At 46.4% G+C, this 20,312-nt stretch overlaps 1 protein-coding gene across 8 annotated transcripts in view; it reads left to right on the top strand.

The window, feature by feature from the left end:
* The window catches only part of LOC138468398 (zinc finger protein 84-like), a 296,278-nt gene that overhangs the window by 32,756 nt on the left and 243,210 nt on the right, over positions 1-20,312 (top strand). Inside the window, exon 3 of one of the 8 annotated variants that reach the window (XR_011268255.1) lies at positions 15,647-16,368. The exons of the other annotated variants lie outside the window; for them this stretch is intronic. The gene's annotated coding sequence lies outside the window, so the exon portion shown is untranslated. Of the gene's footprint in view, positions 1-15,646; positions 16,369-20,312 lie in introns of those variants that run through there. 8 annotated transcript variants of the gene reach the window in all.

The following is a 20,312-nucleotide window of genomic DNA, read 5'->3' as shown; positions in this document are numbered from 1 at the left end:
GGCTATAATTGGCAATAGGCAAGCAATCATTATGATCAAACATGCCGACTGTAACACCAGAATATATAATGTGATGTCCAGCTTAAGGGAACTCTTCCATCTTGAAGGAAAAAAGGTTCACGCTGCTGAGGTAGAAACAAGCAATTTATGGTGTCAAAACATTCAGGACAAATTGTCAAAGAAAGTAACTAAGCACCAACTTGCCAATAGATCTAGATAAACCTCCATAAAGGCCACAGTCACCCACCCATCACTTCCAGTGATATCACGGGCCATAATGTCAACCACGACCAGCCTATGTTTTCTTTTAGGCAGATTATGGGAACATGAGGCACTTGAAGGCCTGAAGCCGACCTCCTGCTTAGGGGAGATTTGCCCAGCGATTGTTATGAAGGACTCCCTAGAATTACTGATCACATGCACCAATTAGGGACACCTTTGTGCCAGCCAGCCTTAATGAGGCTTGGATTACTCCCCTCCTGAAGAAGGAAAATCTGGATCCCACAGTAGCCACAAGCTATTGACCTATATCCTATTTTCCCTTCCGTTTTGATTCTGGATTTGATAGCCTACCATCAGTTTCAGCAGTACATCGAGACTAACGATCTGCTTGGAGTTCGTCAATCGGGCTTTAGTGCCATGCATGGCACAGAAACTGCACTCCTGGACTTAAACTCTAACATCATAGGCATCCTTGCTAATGAACGTACAGCACTTTTCATGCTGCTTGTCCTTTCATCATCATTAATCTGGTTGATGTGATGAATCCTGCTGATCATTCGCTAAACCCCTGCCTAACGACTCCTCGCAGGTGGCCAGGGAAAGGCAGACGCTTCCTAATCCTGACCTGGGGGTGGTGTACTGCAGGAGGATCACCTGGGAGGAGAAGAGGCCCCGGGCGGTGAGTAGATCCTGTGGGATGACACTCAGTATTTATCCTTGAACGGGAAGAATTTAAAGGTACCAGGCATGTAATGGCTTATTGTGATTATTATGTATTTTAACCACTCTTTAGGCCTGGTGATGTGGGCAAAGCTGGTGTGACATCTTTAAATACCTCAGGGGATGAAAGATCATTTGAAACCTCTAAAGCTAAATATCCCCCTTACTCCCAGAGGTACAGTGAAAGGAAACTTATAAGTAAGGGTTTAAACAAACTGCCTTCCTCTTTTTTCAGTACATTCTTGTGATTTCTCCTTAAATGCTTTTAAGGAAAATAAATCTGCATTTAAAATAGGAAGTTGACAAGAAAAACTAATTTTGTTGATTGGGACTGCAAGACCCATGATCCCCCAAGTTCTGGGACTAGGAAGAAGGCTGAAGAGCAATGTTGTAGTAGCAGTCAGCCTGCTAAGCACCATGACCCACACCTGAGGGTAGCATAGAGGCTTAAAAGGCCCCCTCATGTGCAGGCCATTAGACAGGGCTGTAGCTGGAGTGAGTGCAGCAGCAGTAGTAGCAGAAGGAAGAAAGCGCAGTGTTGTCAATCCAGGCATAAGTGGGTGAACAGAAAGGGCGCCAGGATATTGACCAAGCAGATTCCAGCTGCCTTTAGTGTCCTGTTGACCCAAAATCTGAAGTACAGAGGTTGATCAGCGGAAGGCGTGAAGGAAAACTGCTTTACCCATGCAAACTTAATTGCAGAGCTTGTGCAGTAGAAGCCATGCCAGAGCAACACTGATTATGGATCCAGACGCCTCAATGGACATGATTGACTAATGACAAATATCCTGTGGTGATGATGTCATAAGAGACACCACGACATAATAACTTTAGCCATGAAGCACACTCATTGATGCATGAAGTTACACGGATGCACACGTGCACACACGAAAAACATGCTTACACAATTTCGTAGATAGAGGACAGATACATATACATACTGTTGACAGCTTTTATTATTTTCTTTCATTAGCCAAACACAGAAATGCAAGAAAGGAAGAGATGCAGAAGAAGCTTGCAGATGCTTATTGCAGCTAATCGAACTACAGGATTATATAAGGGACCTGGAAGTGCCAAGACACTACTAACCTATATGAAGAATTGCACAATGTAGACATAGAAATCATAGCATAAACTATAGTAGAAGTACATGAAGCCACAGGCCTCAGAATGAAAGACGAAGCAATGCAGAATTAGGCTGCACGAAGCACCAGATCAGAGGTCAGCCAAGGTCAGAGAAGAGCAGAACATTCCTAAGTTCGACAACAAGGAGCCTCCTGCAAAATAACAGAATAAATCCTCACTAATTGCAGACCAGAAGGCTCAATTTTTCTGCGGTCTTCACTCACATGGTGCAGCCGAGCCGAACAATGGCCATTTACTCGTGGTGAGAAGGACAGTTCCCAGCGAAGCAGACAAAAAGTGATTCATATATTGTTCTACAATGTTGTAACCCTGCAGGTACTCTGAGGCAAAAGTGGTAATACTGTTGGCAACGATGGGGGCACTTAGCCTTCCTCATTACCTTGAGAAGGTGCACTGAGCACTGAGAACAGAGTTGGGTCCCAGGCCTGTGGAGATCAGTTCCAGCCAATCAGGGAACACAAATCCAGGGGTGGCTGGCAGAGGGCAAGGGCCAATGGTAATTCTGTGACCCTGCAACAATAGTTTCTGGGGAAGGTTCATGCAAACCCACCTGACATGCAAGGGCCAGCAAAATAACCTCTATATGTGCAAGCTATAGGTAATACCATCTCAACCACCCAATCATGCATGCTCTTATGTTTTTGGGGAAGAGCCCTGATTTATGTTGTCAAACTGCCATAAAAACCCCTGACACAGGCTCAGGCGCTGTGATTGCTGGAGAATTCTGATCCTCCTGTGTGATCCCGGTCTGTTATCGAAAATAAAGGACCGTTCTAACTTGCCCTTGTCTGAGTCCTCTGTTTGTATGCTGGGGAGGGTTCTTGGGCCCTGGGTGCTTTGAACAGTAACTGCGTAGTATGAACCCTGGTCCTCTCTGGCATACCTATACAAAGTGGTAGCAGAGGATGGTTCACTATGCCCGTTTGGCATAGCAGCCTCTTCCGTCGCAGTGCCTGGAGGACTGTGAGGTGCCTCACAGAGCGCGAGTGCACACGGGAAGTACACCCTGTGCAGATCCCTAAGGAGCCGTCTTGGAAATAACTTGTCCGTGAGGAGCCCAGCAGACCAGAAGGGTGGTGTGGCAGCCTTGGGGAGTGCCAGTGGCCGAGTAGGGTCAATGCATCACAGAGTGTAAGTATTGACTCGGCCACATAGCAATTGAGGGGGCTGGTAAAGAAATGTTGGGATTGGGGTGGTGATGAGAATTGTTGAAGTGTTGTAAACTATTTTGAAGTATAGTAGGGAAAGGAGTGGAGGCAGGTGTCATTTATTTGTGGTTAGGGAGAATTTGAACTTGAGGTAAAAGGTTCGGGTTATTAGCCTAGACTATTGATTTAAGGTTCCGGATAACATGTAAATATTGGATTTCCTGTGGATTGTGCATTTTAGCTCGGGTCATGGATGATGGTATCTCCGAATATGGGGCTTAGCAAATGGAGCTAGCTGAAATTGCGGAAGGTGTTCTTCTGGTTAAGACTTGAGGTGTTTTATCTACAAGACGACATATTCCCTGTTAGGAGTCGGGATGACGGGCGTGGGTATATGTGGTTGGTTTTTGAAAATATCTGTGTAATGGATTGTTGTGAGCTCTGTCAGTGATTTCTATCATTCCCTTACTTAGTAGAGAGGGGACGTCACCAGGGAGGTGTGTGCATAGGACTTGGAGAGCATGGAGAGCATGAGGTGGTGCAGAATTCAGGATCGGTAATAACAAAAATTGACACGTAAGCTGTTGCGGTGTGCGGAAGGCGCATGCGTGAGATTGGTGGGTATGCCTGAGGAGGCAGAGAGTTGCAGAAAGGCAGTGCATGAAGCAAGCATGAAAAGTTGATTGGGAGCCAGAGAAGATTGTGTCGGTACAAACACAATTGGTATTTTAAAATTTGAATTTGTGCATGATAAGGCATATTCTGTAAAATAACTGCAGAGTTGTCGAACCTTGACTGGAGGTCAAGTAAGTAAAGAGCAACATATTGTGGTAAAAGTGCGGGGGACACGCCCCTACATCACCCATGTAAGGCCCTTCCGCGATATAAGGACATGGTTTGTAAATATAGCGCAGAATGGACAAAAAGCACAGAAGTTAAATTGACTAAGCTATGGCCAAAGAGCGGGAGCTTCTCCAAATATGTGCAGAAACCGTTACACACACATTTGCAAGAGGTCTATAAAGGGAACACATTTTGCAATCGGATGGCGATATTTGAGCGCTGGAAAATGTTTCAGGATGAAGGGGGGTGGCGAGGCATTAATGGATGCTGAGCCAACAGGAGACCCCGGGTGAAACTCCCTCAGCCCCTATTTCCCCACCTCCTCCTGACCATGAGAGCGAAGGGGCTGCAGCAGGAACACAGGGACTGCACCCTACATGGGAGTTAAAGGCAGCAGAGGGGTACTCCAATGCAACATTCACCCTCCACCATATACTAAGGAGGAGGGGCAGAAAGGGGCCTCACAAGCAGGGGGTAGAAAAGGGGAGCACAGCGAGAAGCAGACCAGCACAAGGAAAGGGCTGGTCATACAGTATCGAACAAATGGGTAGGAGGACAAATATCCCTAAAATTAGATGTGAAGACAGCGGGAGAAATGGGAGGGGCGAGTAAGGAAGTAGCTGGTTGTAAAGTGAGTAGGGAAGAACGACAGAGGGCTGAGATAATGGAAAAGGTGGAAAGGAAAGAAAGAGGAACAGGAAGACGATGAGAGTGCGAAGGGAGAAGCTAAAGGCAGAAGAGACAGAGCTGGAGCAGCGAGAGATGAGGAGAAAGAAAGAGCTTGAAGACATTGAGAGGAGAAGGGAGGAAGACCAGAAGGAAAGGTACATTTTAGTAAAGAGAGAGAGGAGGAAGTGGCAAATAGAGCATCTCACAAGAGAGCGTAAACTTAAGGAGGACTGCTCAAGTGAGGGACAGAAGACTAAGGTGGGGATCAACCACTGTTGACGATAACGAAGGAAGGGATAGGCAAGTGGAGCAAGAGCATGGCAAGAACGGTGACCGGGAAGCTATGCTGCCAGACAAAACCAACACAGGGTCCTCCATGATCGACAGGGAACCACAGAGAGCAAAGTTACTGAGCAGATTGAGCTTCCGGAGACACCGATTCAGAAGATGACTTGGTAGGGTACGAGGACGAAGGAGACGGACAACTTGACCAACGATCGAGAGGGAAACCCATGGATCAGAGCTCCACATGGGGCAGACAAAGATACAGGGGGAGTGCTTGTTACGCTCACCTGGTATCCACAGGGACGCCACCCAGCCGGGTTACTGGCTGGTATGCTTCCCGGCTTTGCCCTGATGTGGTCTACGGGGAAGGTTCTGCCTGAAAATACAGGAGGACTGTGTTCATGACTGACTGACTGGGGTAAGTATCCTCCCTCCACCCCCGTATGCTTTCAGTCCTTCTGGCGCCCTCTCCTCACCTGGTGGTAGAATTCGGCGTGCTCTCCGTCCTGCCTTCTTTGCAGGGACGCATTGCCTTTCATGGGCGAGTGCGGTCCAGTTACTTCACTGACACCGGCCCGTTTGATATTGTTCAGGTAGGTTTTATTGCTGTTCTTTAGTTTTGTTACTATCCAGCATGCCTTTCTTTGTTTAAAATGTCTCTTTTTTCTCCCTTAGGTATGCAGAGCTTCAGCGCGGCAAACTGGCTTGGTTGAGCCCCGCTGGTAAATGATGGGCATTAAGAGCGCTATGATGCGGTAAGTAAGCGCTATGCACAGAACTGCGAAGTCTTGCCTTTGCTAACCTGTGTTTTCCTTCCTTGTAGGTTGCATGTTCTTTAGCGCGAGTGCAATGTCCGGAGTGATGCCAGCCGAAAGGTGACCATCCAGGTCATGAGCAGTTCGTAATTTGTAAATGTCTCTACAGCTTCCTTTAATGTTGCCTCTATCTTCCTCTTTCAGGTCGTTCTGTCCGGGAGGCGTGCAGATTCGAGAAAGCTGTTCTCAGTAGCTGCGAGTGTTTAAAGATGAAGACTGCAGGTAAGATGCTGCTGCTAATGATGTTCCTTTTGTCTCCTTGCAGGTTCTGCTTCTCCGAGATTCGAGGTAATAGCTGGACACGGTGAGCGTCACGTTGCAAGCTGCAAAGTAACATGAAGCGTGTTCTGCAGTCAGGGTGTGGTTTATATAGCCCAGGTAAAGTAGTACCAGGGAAAGTAGTTCCAGGCCTGCCACACCCAAAACACTAGACCGCATAGCTTGGTTCTTAGGGAACCAAGCTATGTGGATGCCTCCATGTTGGCTGACAATACAATAAAGTAGTTCCCAAGCACATTGTTGTTCATGGTGTATGAGCCTGGCGTCATAGGTGCCAGGACTGGCCCCATGAGGGCTTTGAAGAGGATGCCAGGCTCTAGAGTCACGAGTCCTGACTCAACCTGGCCAATGGGTTTGCCAGAGGGGGTTTTGGGCGAGGGTTGTGACAGTGTGAGGTGACAAGGATATGAGAGTACAACAGTCCAGGACTACATTGCAAAGCATGGATGACGTAACCCCATATGTTCAGAGGCGTAGAGGCATTCCAGCATGAGGGAGGGGGAAAACTGGGAAGGGCATTCACATCCAGAAAACACACCGGCAGACAGGATGGGGGCAGGGCTGTCACAGTTCCCCTTACTGGAAAAGGGCAGGGGCGACCACAATACATACCATGGAAACATATTGACAAGGAGAATTTGAGGTGAAGGTTACCCTTGCTGACCGCGGGTGCAGGTAAATGTATATACAAAATGGAAAGGTTGACAGCAGAACAAAGGTTAGCAGTAGGGGGACATAAAAGGGTTACTATTGGCGGTCCTCGGAGAAGCTGCTGATGACGTATGGAAGGGCGAGGTACCCAGGAGTAAGTGTCGCGCACACCTGGTCTCCACGAGAGCGTGCTCGTGTGCGAAGGATGATGTCTGCACTGGTGGTGTTCTGCTTAATGAGGGCCTGCTTGCGTCTTCCCTTCTGGCTTGCCTCAGGAGATGTTCATCTTGTCTATTATATGGGTGAGCTCTCCGTCCTGCACACTCTCTGGCAGGGGCGCGGTTACTCTGTAGTTCCAGGATCGAGTTACTTCACTGATCTGATGGAGTTTGCTGAAGTGGATGGACCGGAGTAAGCAGGTAAGTCTCTATTCCAATAACTCCTTGAAATAACTGCCTTAAGTCCTTGCATGCAAGATATATAATGTTTGTTTTTTTGTCTTTCAGGTGCGGCACAAAAGCGGTGGTTGGATGATGGATGACTCTCCTGCCAATGATGTGCAGGATTCTTGCCGGTAAGTAGAGCGCTGTGCGAGATGCGCTAATAGTTTGCTTTATTTTAGCCTTCTTGTTGTGTGCGACTAACCTGCTTTGTCTTTTCTGTTCGGCAGGTGCAGCGCTTTTCCAGGAAGAAGATGGAAGGTCCGACTGACGGTGTCGAGATGCGGCACGATGCAGAATGTTGGAGAACTGCTCGAGGGAATTCCTGGAGGAGGCTGAGTCGGGTGCGTCGCTACCCGAGAGGGTGCCTTCTGTTCTGATCTTCTACAGATGCGGCGGCCCTTGGATAAGCGTAAAGGCGAGGTCCGGATGTTCTGCAGGTAAGGCCTTCAATGCGTGAAGTACTCTTGTTATTTTCACAGGTGCCGATGGATAGAAGACTCTGAACGGGCGTGGCATAAAGGAATCAAGAACTGACATGGTGAGCGTTATGCTGCAGGAGTGCAGATTAACGCGAAGCGTGTTTAGTTTGCAAGGTGCGGTTTAAATAGCCTTGCAAGTAGTTCCAGGAAAATAGTCCCCTTCATCGTATCCTGTCTCTCTGGTAAAGTAGTCCCAAGCCACATCCTGTACTGAATGGCTCAGCATCTCAGAGCCAAATAAATGCACCATGTATTTAACCTTGCCATGAGCCTGGCGCCAGCAGCACCAGGACTGAGCCCAGGTGTGCCTAGCTGGGGCCTGGGAAGTCCCAAAGGAAGCCAGAATCTGGGCTGGGCTCGCGGGTTTCAGGGTTTTGGGGACATGCACCATGACAGCACTCCCCCCCCCAAGGCCCATCTAATGGTAGACTCACCCATTGGTCCTGGTTTGTTTGGGTGTTTGCGGTGGAACCTTTTTAATAACAGTGGAGCATGCACATTATCGCTAGGTTCCCATGATCTTTCATGTGGTCTGTATCCTTTCCAGTTTATCAAGTAAAATAGTTTTGACTTAGTGATTTTTGAGTCAAGAATTTCTTTCACCTCGAACTCAGGTTCCCCGTTTACAGTGACTGGTTTCGGTGGTTCCACAACTTGTGTTCCAGGTTGCACTGGTTTCAATAGTGAGATGTGGAACACAGGATGAATCTTCATGTGTGGAGGTAAGTCCAACTTCATAGCCACTGGATTGATAATGGCTTTAATGGTATATGGACCTAAATATCTGGGGTTTAAGGTATGAGGTCCCTTCACTGGTATGTGCTTAGACGCCAACCAGACTTCGTCTCCAACCTGATATTTTGGAGCTTCACTATGCACATCGGCTGATTTCTTGTACCTTTCCTTAGCTTGTATTAGATGATCCGTCGCTTGTTTGAAGGCTTGGGAGATAGTAGAGTGCAAACTTTTCACAGCTTGCATTTCCAGAAGTAGCTTTTTTTAGATGATCCGTCGCTTGCTTGAAGGCTTGGGAGATAGTAGAGTGCAAACTTTTCACAGCTTGCATTTCCAGAAGTTGCGGTGGGTCCAGATTGGAAGTTCACGGATTTAACCCATAGATTGTATAGAAGGGACTTTGACCTGTACTGGAGTGCAGGGAGTTGTTATAGGCATACTCGGTGATCCATAAAACATCCTTCCAGCTGCCTTCAATTTGATGTAACATGCACTTTAGATATTGCTCTAAGGTCTGATTTGTTCTCTCTGTCTGACTATCAGTTTGGGGATGGTGACTGGTGGAAAGCCTTACGTCGATTTGAGCTAACTTGCAACATTTCTTCCAGAAGCGTGAGATAAACTGGCTGCCACTGTCTGAGATTAGGATGGAAGGAAATCCGTGAATTCGAACAATCTGCTCCAGAAATTCTTTAGCTTGAATTGAAGCTGAGGGCAATCCTTTTAGTGGGATGAAATGGGCCATTTTCGAAAATAAATCCACCACTACTAGAATTGTGTTGAACCCGTCACAAGGAGGAAGGTCCGTTATAAAATCAAGAGATAGGGTGTGCCAAGGTGTAGGTGGGATGTCTAATGGCTGAAGCAGGCCCAGTGATTTCTTTTTTCTGGACTTTGTTTTGAGCGCAAACTCCACAGGATAGTACAAACTGCTTGCTGTCTTTACGCCATGTCGGCCACCAAAAATGCCGCTTGACCATGACCTCAAGTTTTTGCAATTCCAGGATGACCATCTACTAATGAGTCATGGTAATGTGAGACAACCTTTTCCTGAAGTTCTTTGCTGGGTAGGTAGAGATGTCCTCCAAAATAGGGTAATAGGTTAGTGACTGAATGGTGAGAACTTTTGGTTGGCCAATTCTTTAGGGCGTTGGAATCCATGAGATGAGGGATTTCTTCTTGAATGTCTTTTAGCGTTAGAGACACAGTAATTCCAAGAATCTTTTCACCAGGAATGATGGGCACAGGGTCAGGATTGGTGTATTCCTCGTCTACTCCTATACGGGACAGTGCATCTGCCTTGCCATTTCTACAGCCAGGTCGGTAAGTAATTACAAAGTCAAACTCTGCGAAAAATAATGCCCATCGGAGTTGACGCGATGATTGAGCTTTTGCCACCTTCAGGTACTGTAAATTGAGATGGTCTGTAATTACTGTGATGGTATGGCTAGCTCCTAAGAGGTAATGCCGCCAGGCTTTGAAGGCCACCTTGATGGCTAACAGTTACTTATCCGTAATAGCATAATTCAACTTGGGCGCCGTACACTTCCGTGACCAAAAGGCTACTGGGTGTAGTTGACCAGTTTCAGGGTCCCTTTGGGAAAGGACCATTCCCATTGCCAGACTGGAAGCATCTGTTTCAACCACGTATGGAAGGTCTGGACGAGGGTGTTTCGGGATCGGGGCTGAGATGAATCTTTGTTTTAGCTCCTGGAAGGCTTTCTCAGCCTCTTCGGACCATTGAAATAGCTTTTTTTTTGCGCAGCAGAGTGGTGATGGGGTGCACTAGTTGCGTAAATCCTGGAATGAAACGACGATAGAAGTTTGCAAATCCGAGCATGCTCTGAACTCCTTTAATCGAAGTTGGAGATGGTCAGTTGAGAATGGCTTCAACCTTCCGTGAATCAATGCACACACCATGAGGGGTTAATACAAATCCAAGGAACTCGACCTCAGTGACATGGAAAAAACATATTTCCAGCTTTGCAAACAGTTTGTGTTGTCGAAGTTTGTCCAAAACGGCACGGACATGTTTCACGTGTTCTTGCTCTGAACGAGAGTATACCAGAATGTCGTTGATGTATACTACGACACACACATCAATCATTTCTCACAAAACATTGTTCATGAAATACTGGAACGCCGCTGGGGCGTTGCAAAGGCCAAAAGGCATCACCTGGTATTCAAATAGCCTGTATTTGGTGTGGAAAGCGGTCTTCCTTTCGTCCCCTTTCAAGATCCGTACCAGGTGGTATGCTCCGCGAAAGTCTAACTTGGTGTAATAGCGGCAGCGCCAGGACTGAGCCCAGGTGAGCCTAGCTGGGGCCTGGGAAGTCCCAAAGGAAGCCAGAATCTGGGCTGGGCTCGCGGGTTTCAGGGTTTTTGGGGCATGCACCATGACAGTAAGAAATCAGAAAACGGCACACAACGGTTTGCCGTTTGCTAGCCGCTGAGTAGCCGTATTTCAAGCTCTATGGATGTAGTACCCAGACACGTCAGACATTAGTGGGATCATGGCACGTAGGATGGGGGAAGATGAAGACCCCTACAATATATTCGGGCTATTCACGCGTTATGACATCTTGAAACGGGAGGCAAAACAGTGGCATTATTCTATTGTAAACTATGCCAATGGTTACCAGAACTGGTGCAAAGGGAACTAAAGAAGTTGGTGGGATGGAAGCAAAACCAGGTCAGAACTACAACTTGCAATAGTACATTATTGCAGGCTACTGCAAGAACGCGAGAGGAAAGAAAGCAGGCAGAGGCGGAGTTGGTGCAGAAAAAACTGTATGAATATGCCATGGAAGGAGCTGTATTAACCAGCATGGGCGGACTGGGCACACCACAGACACAGTACGAACCACTGGCCGCGGGGGGAGGTTTCATGGCGTGCAGGGATGCATAGCATGGGTTTTGAGGAAGTGGGGGGCCATCAAGGGGACGCAGGGTATGTGCATCCGATGCAATAAAGCCAAAGGGGATTTCCAGGAAGGTATAAAGGATATGGACAACAGATGCAGCAGGGTCCAGAAGAGTTCTCTGGAGGGCATCTGAGAGAACTACCCCAGTGCTGGGTGTGTGGACAGATAGGACATATCTCTAGGGTATGTAGAAGCATATCTCTAGGGTATGTAGAAGCAGAGGGGGGATGCAGTACCTGCCAGCATATGCAGGGGAACAGAACAAGTATTATGCCTGGGACCATATACAACAAGGACAGCCACCAAACGCATACCCACAGACACAACTGCCCATGCCACAGACACCACAAATGCAGGCGCCAGTGCAGAAGTATTCGCAGACACCACAAATGCAGAATAACACACAGCCATCATACACAGCACAGCCAAAGAGTGGAACGCTGGCACACACGGACTCCATAACGACAACTACATTAGGAAACTAGGGGGTTACTGTAGCGGGGGCAACCCATTCTTAGGGATTGGAATGTCATTATACCCACAATAGGACAGCTCACAGACTGTCCTGATGTGTTCCATTTTTATCAATTACACCCAACCCTGAGTAGGAACCACTCATAGGGGTGACAATAGGTGAGAAAACATTTTCCTTTCTAGTAGACACAGGGGCGACTAGATCCTCCATCTGGGAGGGAAAGTATAGTATGCCAGGCGATGCCATGCATGCTCAAGGATTCTCTAGGACGAAGGAATTGGTTCCATTTACAGATGATATTACACGTTGTATAGGAGACCACGATCTAGTTCTACCCTTATATTCATGACAGATTCTAGGAAACATAATAGGGAGAGACATCATGAGCAAACTTTACATGACCATCTCATTCACTGACAAAGGGATAGTGTGTTCCACACCAAGGATCCACCTTATAAACATGAGGGAGATTATATTGTGGATGCAGGTTACAGAGTGGGGGGTGTCAGCAGATGAGGAGCTATTCTGATGTGGGACTGAAATAATAAAGGCATGGCTCCGTGGGATTGAGGGAAAAATACGCCAAATTCCAAATTTTTCAGGCCAGAAATACCATTTAGATGAGAAGGAAGGGATGATGGTGCCACTAGAATTGGAGGCAGTAATAGGTGGGGGACGACTGGATAGCAATACATGGGACAGAGGACGCAGGGCGACTATGGCGATCAGTGATCGCCGTGGCAGAAGGGTACAGATTGACTACTGTTACAGATGAAGAACTGTTCAAAGACAACCGATCAGATCAAGAGGTAGTATTTGAAATCGGCATCACATACTGGGTGAAAATACATTACAGAGAGGTACCACAGAGAATGGTGATGATGCAAAAAGCACCGCGACCTTTCGCAAGGAAAATTTGGCGAAGGTCCCCAGCATCATATGGCCCACAAGTCTCTATGATGTAGGGCTTCTTAAAGGAATAGGAGCAGTGAAAATAAATAAATAAAGTCAGGAGCCATTTTACCAAGTGTTAAGTGGGATCCCCTGTTGAGGGAGGAAGACCAGGGTATTTAGGAGAGCAGTGCAGCACTAGAGAGGCAGTGCATCCTGGTACCATCAGATTCACTGTGCAACACGACTGCGTACCATGTTCAAAAGGCAACAGACGGGGGGGGTCATGGCATTTTATACAGGACTTGTGCCCTCTGAACCATATTGTATAAGCAGAATTTCCTTTGGTTCCGAATCCAGCGACAATTTTGTATAGCATTCCTACGGAAGCTACCTACTTCAGGGTCATAGAATTGAAGAATGAATTCTTCTCTATACCACTACACCCAGACTCACAGGACTTAACTTCATTTCTATATAGAAAAAGGAGTGGAAACATACAAGGCTTCCGCAAGGGTACTACGAATAACCTTCTAGATTCAACAGGGTCCTTCAAATGGAATTAGGCAGTGTAACATTAGAGAGCACGGTTATACAGTATGTAGATGACATTGATTTGCAGCAAGACAGAGACACAGCGTGGATATAACTCTGTGCTCATGTTTACAGTACTCACACACAAAGGTTACAAGGTAGACAAGGCCAAATTACAATATTGCCAGAAAGAAGTGTTATATATCGGACAGATGATATCCGAAGACAGGTGAAAAGTGACACCAGAAAGAGCAGAAGCAATGCGCAAGACAGCAAAGCCCACAACCATAAGAGAAATGCAGCACTTTCTAGGACTATATAATTACTGCATGGCATGGGTATTTGACTACAGCACTTACACTAGGCCCTTATTGGGTGCACCGAAGGAAGCGCAAAGAGGGGAGGGTGCATTACAATGGACAACAGGGAGGACAGGCACTTGATGAGCTGAAAGAGGCAATATGCACAGCTCCAGTGTTAGGGATAGCTGACTATCAAAGTAAATGTTTATTATCCTCACACTCCAATTGATTGGACCTCTAGCATATTACAGTGGGAAATTAGACCCTGTAATGAGAGGGCACTATGCATGCGAGCAGGCATTGGCTGCTGCCGCATTCACAGTAGACACATCGGCGAGTATTACCATGGGATGCAGAACCACTCTTTATATGGAGCATGCTCTCTTCATAATACTGGAAAGACCCAAATGTACATTGACAACACAGAGAGCATCAGGGTACAAAGTGTTACTGTCAAACCCAGTTATCAAACTAGTGAGATGCAGACTTGTCAACCCGGTTACTTTAATCGCCGAACCAGTAAAGGAGGGCGAACTGCACAGCAAACATAGAAGAATTCAGTGGCACTAGAAAAGTACAGGAGAATGCACTTGAGGGGGAAGATGTGCTTTATATTGACGGGGCATCAATTATTTACCAAGCGACTGGGGAAAGACATACTGGGACAGCAGTAATGAGATTGAGAGAGGACGGTACGAGCGTGGTCGTCACAAGCGCACTTCTAACGTCACATTTATCAGCACAAGCAGCAGAATTTGTGGCTTTAGTATTGGCATTGGAGCACAGCACAGGAAAGGAAGTGACAGTGTATTCAGATTCAGCTTACGTGACATCCACAGTGCATTCTTGGCTGTCACGTTGGCTGAGGATGGGCTTCAGACGTGCTGATGGATCACTGGTGCAGCACAAACTTCTATTGAGCAGACGGATAGAGGCACTCCAGTACCCACAGCGCATAGCATAGCAGTGGCGAAGTGCCAAGCACACAAGGGGGGAGGACCCCATTTCCAGGGGCTACGAAGCAGCAGACACGGAAGCAAAATGCACAGCCTAGTTTGGGGACATTTTAGAAATGGATGCTTTGTCCCCAGCATGCATTTATGCATGAATAATGATACTAAAGGAAGGTTATAAACACATTACCAGTGACACAGATTATGGAATTGCAGGGAGCTGCACCCAGGGAAGAAAAAGAATTATGGATTAAGAGTGGATGTACAGTGTCTCCGACAGATGCCTTATGATGGCAAAATAACACAGGAAGAGTACTAATGCCATTCTCGTTATTGCACACTGCACTGACACAATTACACCATCTGACCTATATAGGGAAGAAGGTTCTTGCTGCTCATATTGGAGAGAACTGGTTCTGTCCCAACTTGGCTGAACACGTGTCTGAATTCATGACAAATTGTCTAGTGTGTAAACAATTTACTGCAAGTCATTCATTAAGGGTAGTCAGAGGAACAATACCTCACCCAACGTGTCCATTCCAACACCTGCACGTCGACCATGATGACATGATCTAAGTATGCCAAGTGTACTGCTACATGATAGTTGTATTCCAATTTTCCTAATGGATCGAAGCCAGTCCCCGTTGCCATCCTGATGCCCTTAGAGCAGCAAAATTTGTTGTTTGGGAAATCTACCCACGATGGGCCGTGTGTGAGGTCCTGCGGTCTGACAATGGCCCTCACTTCACCAATGAGATGTTCCAACACATCACAACCTTGTTAGACACAAGAGAATGTGTGTTGTAGTCCTATCACCTGCAAGCAAACTGCATGTGTGAACAGCTCAACTGCATGCACAAAGAAGGCATTGCCAAAAATTAAAAAGACCCCCAATAAGAGTTGGCTTCACTGTCTGCCATTTGTATTATTCGCGCTGCGCAATAAACCGGGGTCCAACCACCATTTAACCCCACATGAGGTGGTGACAGGACAGCGCATGCAACTTCCCCTGGCTCCTCCCACTAGGGCACTGAAAGATGCTGAGAAGGTTTCTGACGTATTGTGTCAAGAAATTTACAAATACACTGCTTCCTTGATGGCTAGTGCCTATTTTATTTCTTGTCAACTGCAGGGAAAACAGGAAAGGCCTGGAGCAAGAGAAGAGAACAACAACACAGAGGCGAACAGGGACCTCTTAAAGCAGGCACTGTTGTATCCGGGGTTAAAGTCCTACTGAGGACCTTTGTAAGGAACTTGGACTAGCCACATTTTACTGGACCCTACACCGTGGAGATAGTGACTGAGTGTGCTGTGAAATTAGTAGGGAAGAACACTTGGGACAACCTGGGGAACATCAAGCCCTACCAAGCAGCGGCCTCTCCTAGCACCAATATCGGATGGGCCAATGATTCACAAGCAGAAGAAAACAATTGCCTCGAAAAATCACAACCCACCCGAGGACTCCCTATGATTACTTGTTCCAGAGCAGGATAGATGGGTAAAGGACTTCATACACATCCAGAACGATGGAACACTGTTTATTATTTTTCTTTTCAAACACTGACTGCATTCATCGTGAAAGGTGTGACTGTTATTGCATTGCTGGTATTGTATTGCTTTATGCTTCCCTGTGATCCTCATCCCGAAACCTTCCAAGGCCAATTTGTCAGGAGGTCCAATAGCATAAGGAGACGGCATCCAAATGGGTATTTCTGTGTCTTCATAGCTTATTTGTCCCAAATATATTCACACCTGGACCCCAGAACAAAAGCTGTGTGGGAACAGCTATTCCTTCTTGCTATGGCTGACTATTTGGTTCGCGGAGCTTGAATAAATAACATACTAATACATTAATGCTTGTTTTTGTGCATTTCAGGCAGCCGACTAATATCTTCGAACTACACAAGTATCCAATGAGGAGGGCCTTATTAAAAGAATGATTATTGTGTCTTATTTTCATGTAGTATTTTTGCCTTCATCTTTTGGCAAGTATCCTATATTGCTAGCAATACTGCTGTATCCTCTATTAACACAACCCCAACTCCAGCAGGTGGAACGACCATGTCGGGTCGACAGGTAAGTGTTGTAAGTACAATAAAGAGAGGTAGACACAGTGCAGATGCAGACATGGGGGTGGATCTCCATCTCACTGATACTGTATCTAACATGTGGTACAAGTAAATGACTAAAGTAGATAAACAAACCACTCGGAAGAGCTGCTATGTCTGATCACTAATCCTCTTATGTCATGAGTGCCTCCAAAATGTTTGTAGCCGCTGGAATGCCAGCAGCAAGAGCACCATGCCTTATGTTCCGGTCCGTGTTTACAACCCGAGGAAGATTTCAAGGGAGAACAGCAACTTTGAGATGGATGTCCAAGGCAACATTCTTCTATGAAAACAGTTGTATAAAGACACTCGACATGATGAACAATTACTGGCAATTAGGTCAGGCTCTACAATAAATTGCTGACGGCCCACAGAGAAGGGAGACAAAAACAATAACTAAAAGAATTACCATGCCCTAAGAGGGGACCCAAGGAAATAGGAGGAGAACCAGGATGTTGGGAAAGACCACAGATGCTTGTGTATGGCCAAGTGTATACAGATGAAGGATGGAAGGACGGAGTAGTAGGTAGCAAAGCACATACACTCTTACAGGCCCCACTGAACACTTTATAAGGAGACAATTATCAGTACCTGAAAGAATGGGATGCACGCACAATGTTACTGACATGGGTCGACAAAGAAGTAGGACCAATGCCCATAATTCCACTGAAGAAACCAGCATCATGTTTCCAGAATGATGGTGCAGTAAATGCTGGAGAAAACAAAGTGTGCAAGTACACAGAAAAGCATCTAGCAATGAAGGTCGGGGACAGCAGTGTTGATGGATCATTATTGGGCGTGCAGATCCAAGGCGTATGAGAAGCTGCCACCCAACTGGAGTGGAGTATGTTCACTGGTACACATCAATACACCAGCACTGGTAGTACCACAAAAGGACATCAAAACTAAAGACTTCTCAAAAATGGACAATGCAAAAAGAAAGAAGAGGTGAGTGGGGTGAAAAAAGGAGAACTACTTCTTATCAGCATCAGAAGCATCACTTGACTATCTACTTCCTGAACGTCGATTGTTCAGTAGGGCAGAGATGTTATTTGCGTCAGTAATTACAGCTGCACAGACATACACAAACGCAAAATGGCTCCAGATTACAAGATGGGAGCTGATGCAGACAATTAACTCAACTGTAAATGGCTTCAACGTAATAAAACGAGTTCCGAGCAGTAAGGCTGATGGCACTCCAGAACAGATATGTTCTAGACCTTCTCACAAACTTGGAAGGAGGAGTTTGCGCCAAAATCGGGGGTTTCTGTATTTGCACCCACAAACGATGAAGCAAATGGCACACTGACAGAAGCAGTGAAAACATGTCAAAAATGCACGCCAAAATGGATGAGGAAGCCTAAGGAACAGGTAAAGATCAAAGCTGGCTGTCGTATATATTCTCATGGATGGCAGATGGACTAAAAGTATTACTAGGAGCACTAATATTGTTACTAGTAGGACTGTTGATCAAGATCTGCATCATGCAATGCCGCAAGACGACAGTGAAAACAATAGGCATGAAACATTGTTTTGAACCATATATAATTAAAAAACTAGAAAGTAATAGTGGATATAAATACAAATGGCGAAGAAGATAAGATAGTGGAGGAAAGAAATAAAATAAGGACACAGATAAAGGAGTGGCCATAGTTCCCAACTGAGATGATAACATTCAATGATCCTGTGGACAACAAGAGGTACTGGTCAAAATGGGTATGGTGTAACCCAGAAGGAGACTGCAGTTACATGACCTGGAGTTTCGATGACCATTCAAATTACTATGGACATCTTGGAGGAATAACGAAGATATGGCTACCAAAGGCAACAGTGACTAGTTTTGGTGGTTTGGTCGACAAGTCGACCAGAGGGGGGACTGAAGAGAGGCTCCCTGGAATGTCCCTCTTGACCCCCATAAACATGACAGCCCGAAGAGTCAGAGATGGAAGATGCCAGCCACTGTTTGGACAGCTCCCAGGAGGGCCAGTGACAAATACATATGCAAATGGATCTTCTCTCAGACAGCCATTCAAACCTTAGCCTGCTAACATTGTCATGGATACTGGTGCCCCAACACTGATCATGGATCCAGACGCCTCAATGGATATGATTGACTAATGACAAATATCCTGCTGTACTGACGTCATTACAGAAACCATGACTTAGTAACATTAACCATAAAGCACACTTGCATCCATGCACGAAGTTACACGGACACACACATGCACACACAAAGAACATGCTTACACAGTTCAGTAGATGGAGGACAGATACATATATATATACTGTTGAAAGCTTTTATTATTTTCTTTCATTAGCAAAACACAGAAACGCAAGGCAACAAGAGGTGCAGGGCAAGCTTGCAGACGCTTATTGCAACTAACCATATGGAACTACAGGATCATATAAGCGACCTGGAAGTGGAAAGATACTACTAACCTATACGAACAATAGCACAATATAGACATATAGAAATCATAGCATAAACTATAGTAGAAGTACATGAAGCCACAGGCCTCAGAATGAAAGACGAAGCAAAGCAGAATTAGGCTACACGAAGCACCAGACCAGAGCTTGCAGCCAAGGTCAGAGATGAGCAGAACATTCCTAAGCTCGACAACAAGGAGCCACCTGCAAAATTACAGAATACATCCTCACTAATTGCAGACCAGAAAGCTCAATTTTGCTGCGGTCTTCACTCACGTGGTGCAGCCGAGCCGAACAATGGCCATTTACTCGTGGTGAGAAGAGCAGCTCTCAGCGAAGCAGACACAAAGTGACACATATATTATTCTACAAGATTGCAACCCTGCAGGCCCTTTCTGAGGCAATATTGGTAATACAGTTGGGAGCAAAGGGGACACATAGTTTTTCAGATCACCTTGAGAAGGTGCACTGAGAACAAAGCTGGGTCCCAGGCCTGGGGATATCAGCTCCAGCCAATCGGGAAACACAAATCCGGGGTGGATGGCAGAGGGCAAGGGCCAATGGTAATCCTGCGACCCTGCAACAATGTAATTGATAGTTTCTGGGGAAGGATCAGGCAAACCCACCTGACATGCAAGGACCAGCAGAATAACCTCTATATGTGCAAGCTATAGGTGATACCACCCGATCGTACATACTCTTAGGTGTTTGGGGAAGAGCCCTGATTTGTAATGTCAGACTGCCATAAAAGCCCCTCACACAGGCTCAGGAGTTGTGATTGCTGGAGAATCCTCTGTATGATCCCTCTCTGTTATGGAAAATAAAGGACAGTTCTAACTTGCCATTGGCTGAGTCCTCAGTTTGTATGCCAGGGGAGGTTTCTTGGGCCCTGGGTGCTCTGGACAGTGACTGCGTAGTATCAACCCTGGTCCTCTCTGGAATACCTATACATATTCCTGGATCAGTTTCTTTCCCTGGTGCTCCCATTGGCAGAGAGGCAGATTCGAATAGGGGGTGATTTCAACTTAGTGCCTGATCCTCTGACAGATAAAACTCTACCCGTGAACAGACTCAATTTTAAGAATGCACTGGCCTTTGGGTCTCCTATCAGGTAACTGGGGGGTGGTAGATGCCTGGAGGCTGTTTCATGAAGGGGAGAGGGGCTGCTCTTTCTATTCCCATGTGCATGGGGGTTTCTCTAGGCTGGATCTCCTGTTGATTCCCAGTGCCCTGCATCCGTGTGTTCGAGGGGTGGACATCGGC

This window comes from Ambystoma mexicanum, chromosome 4q, assembly GCF_040938575.1.
Source record: "Ambystoma mexicanum isolate Mex_15411 chromosome 4q, UKY_AmexF1_1, whole genome shotgun sequence".
Taxonomy (NCBI): domain Eukaryota; kingdom Metazoa; phylum Chordata; class Amphibia; order Caudata; family Ambystomatidae; genus Ambystoma; species Ambystoma mexicanum.
The sequence above is the reverse complement of the archived record's forward strand: the minus strand, read 5'-3'. Positions and strand labels throughout refer to the sequence as shown.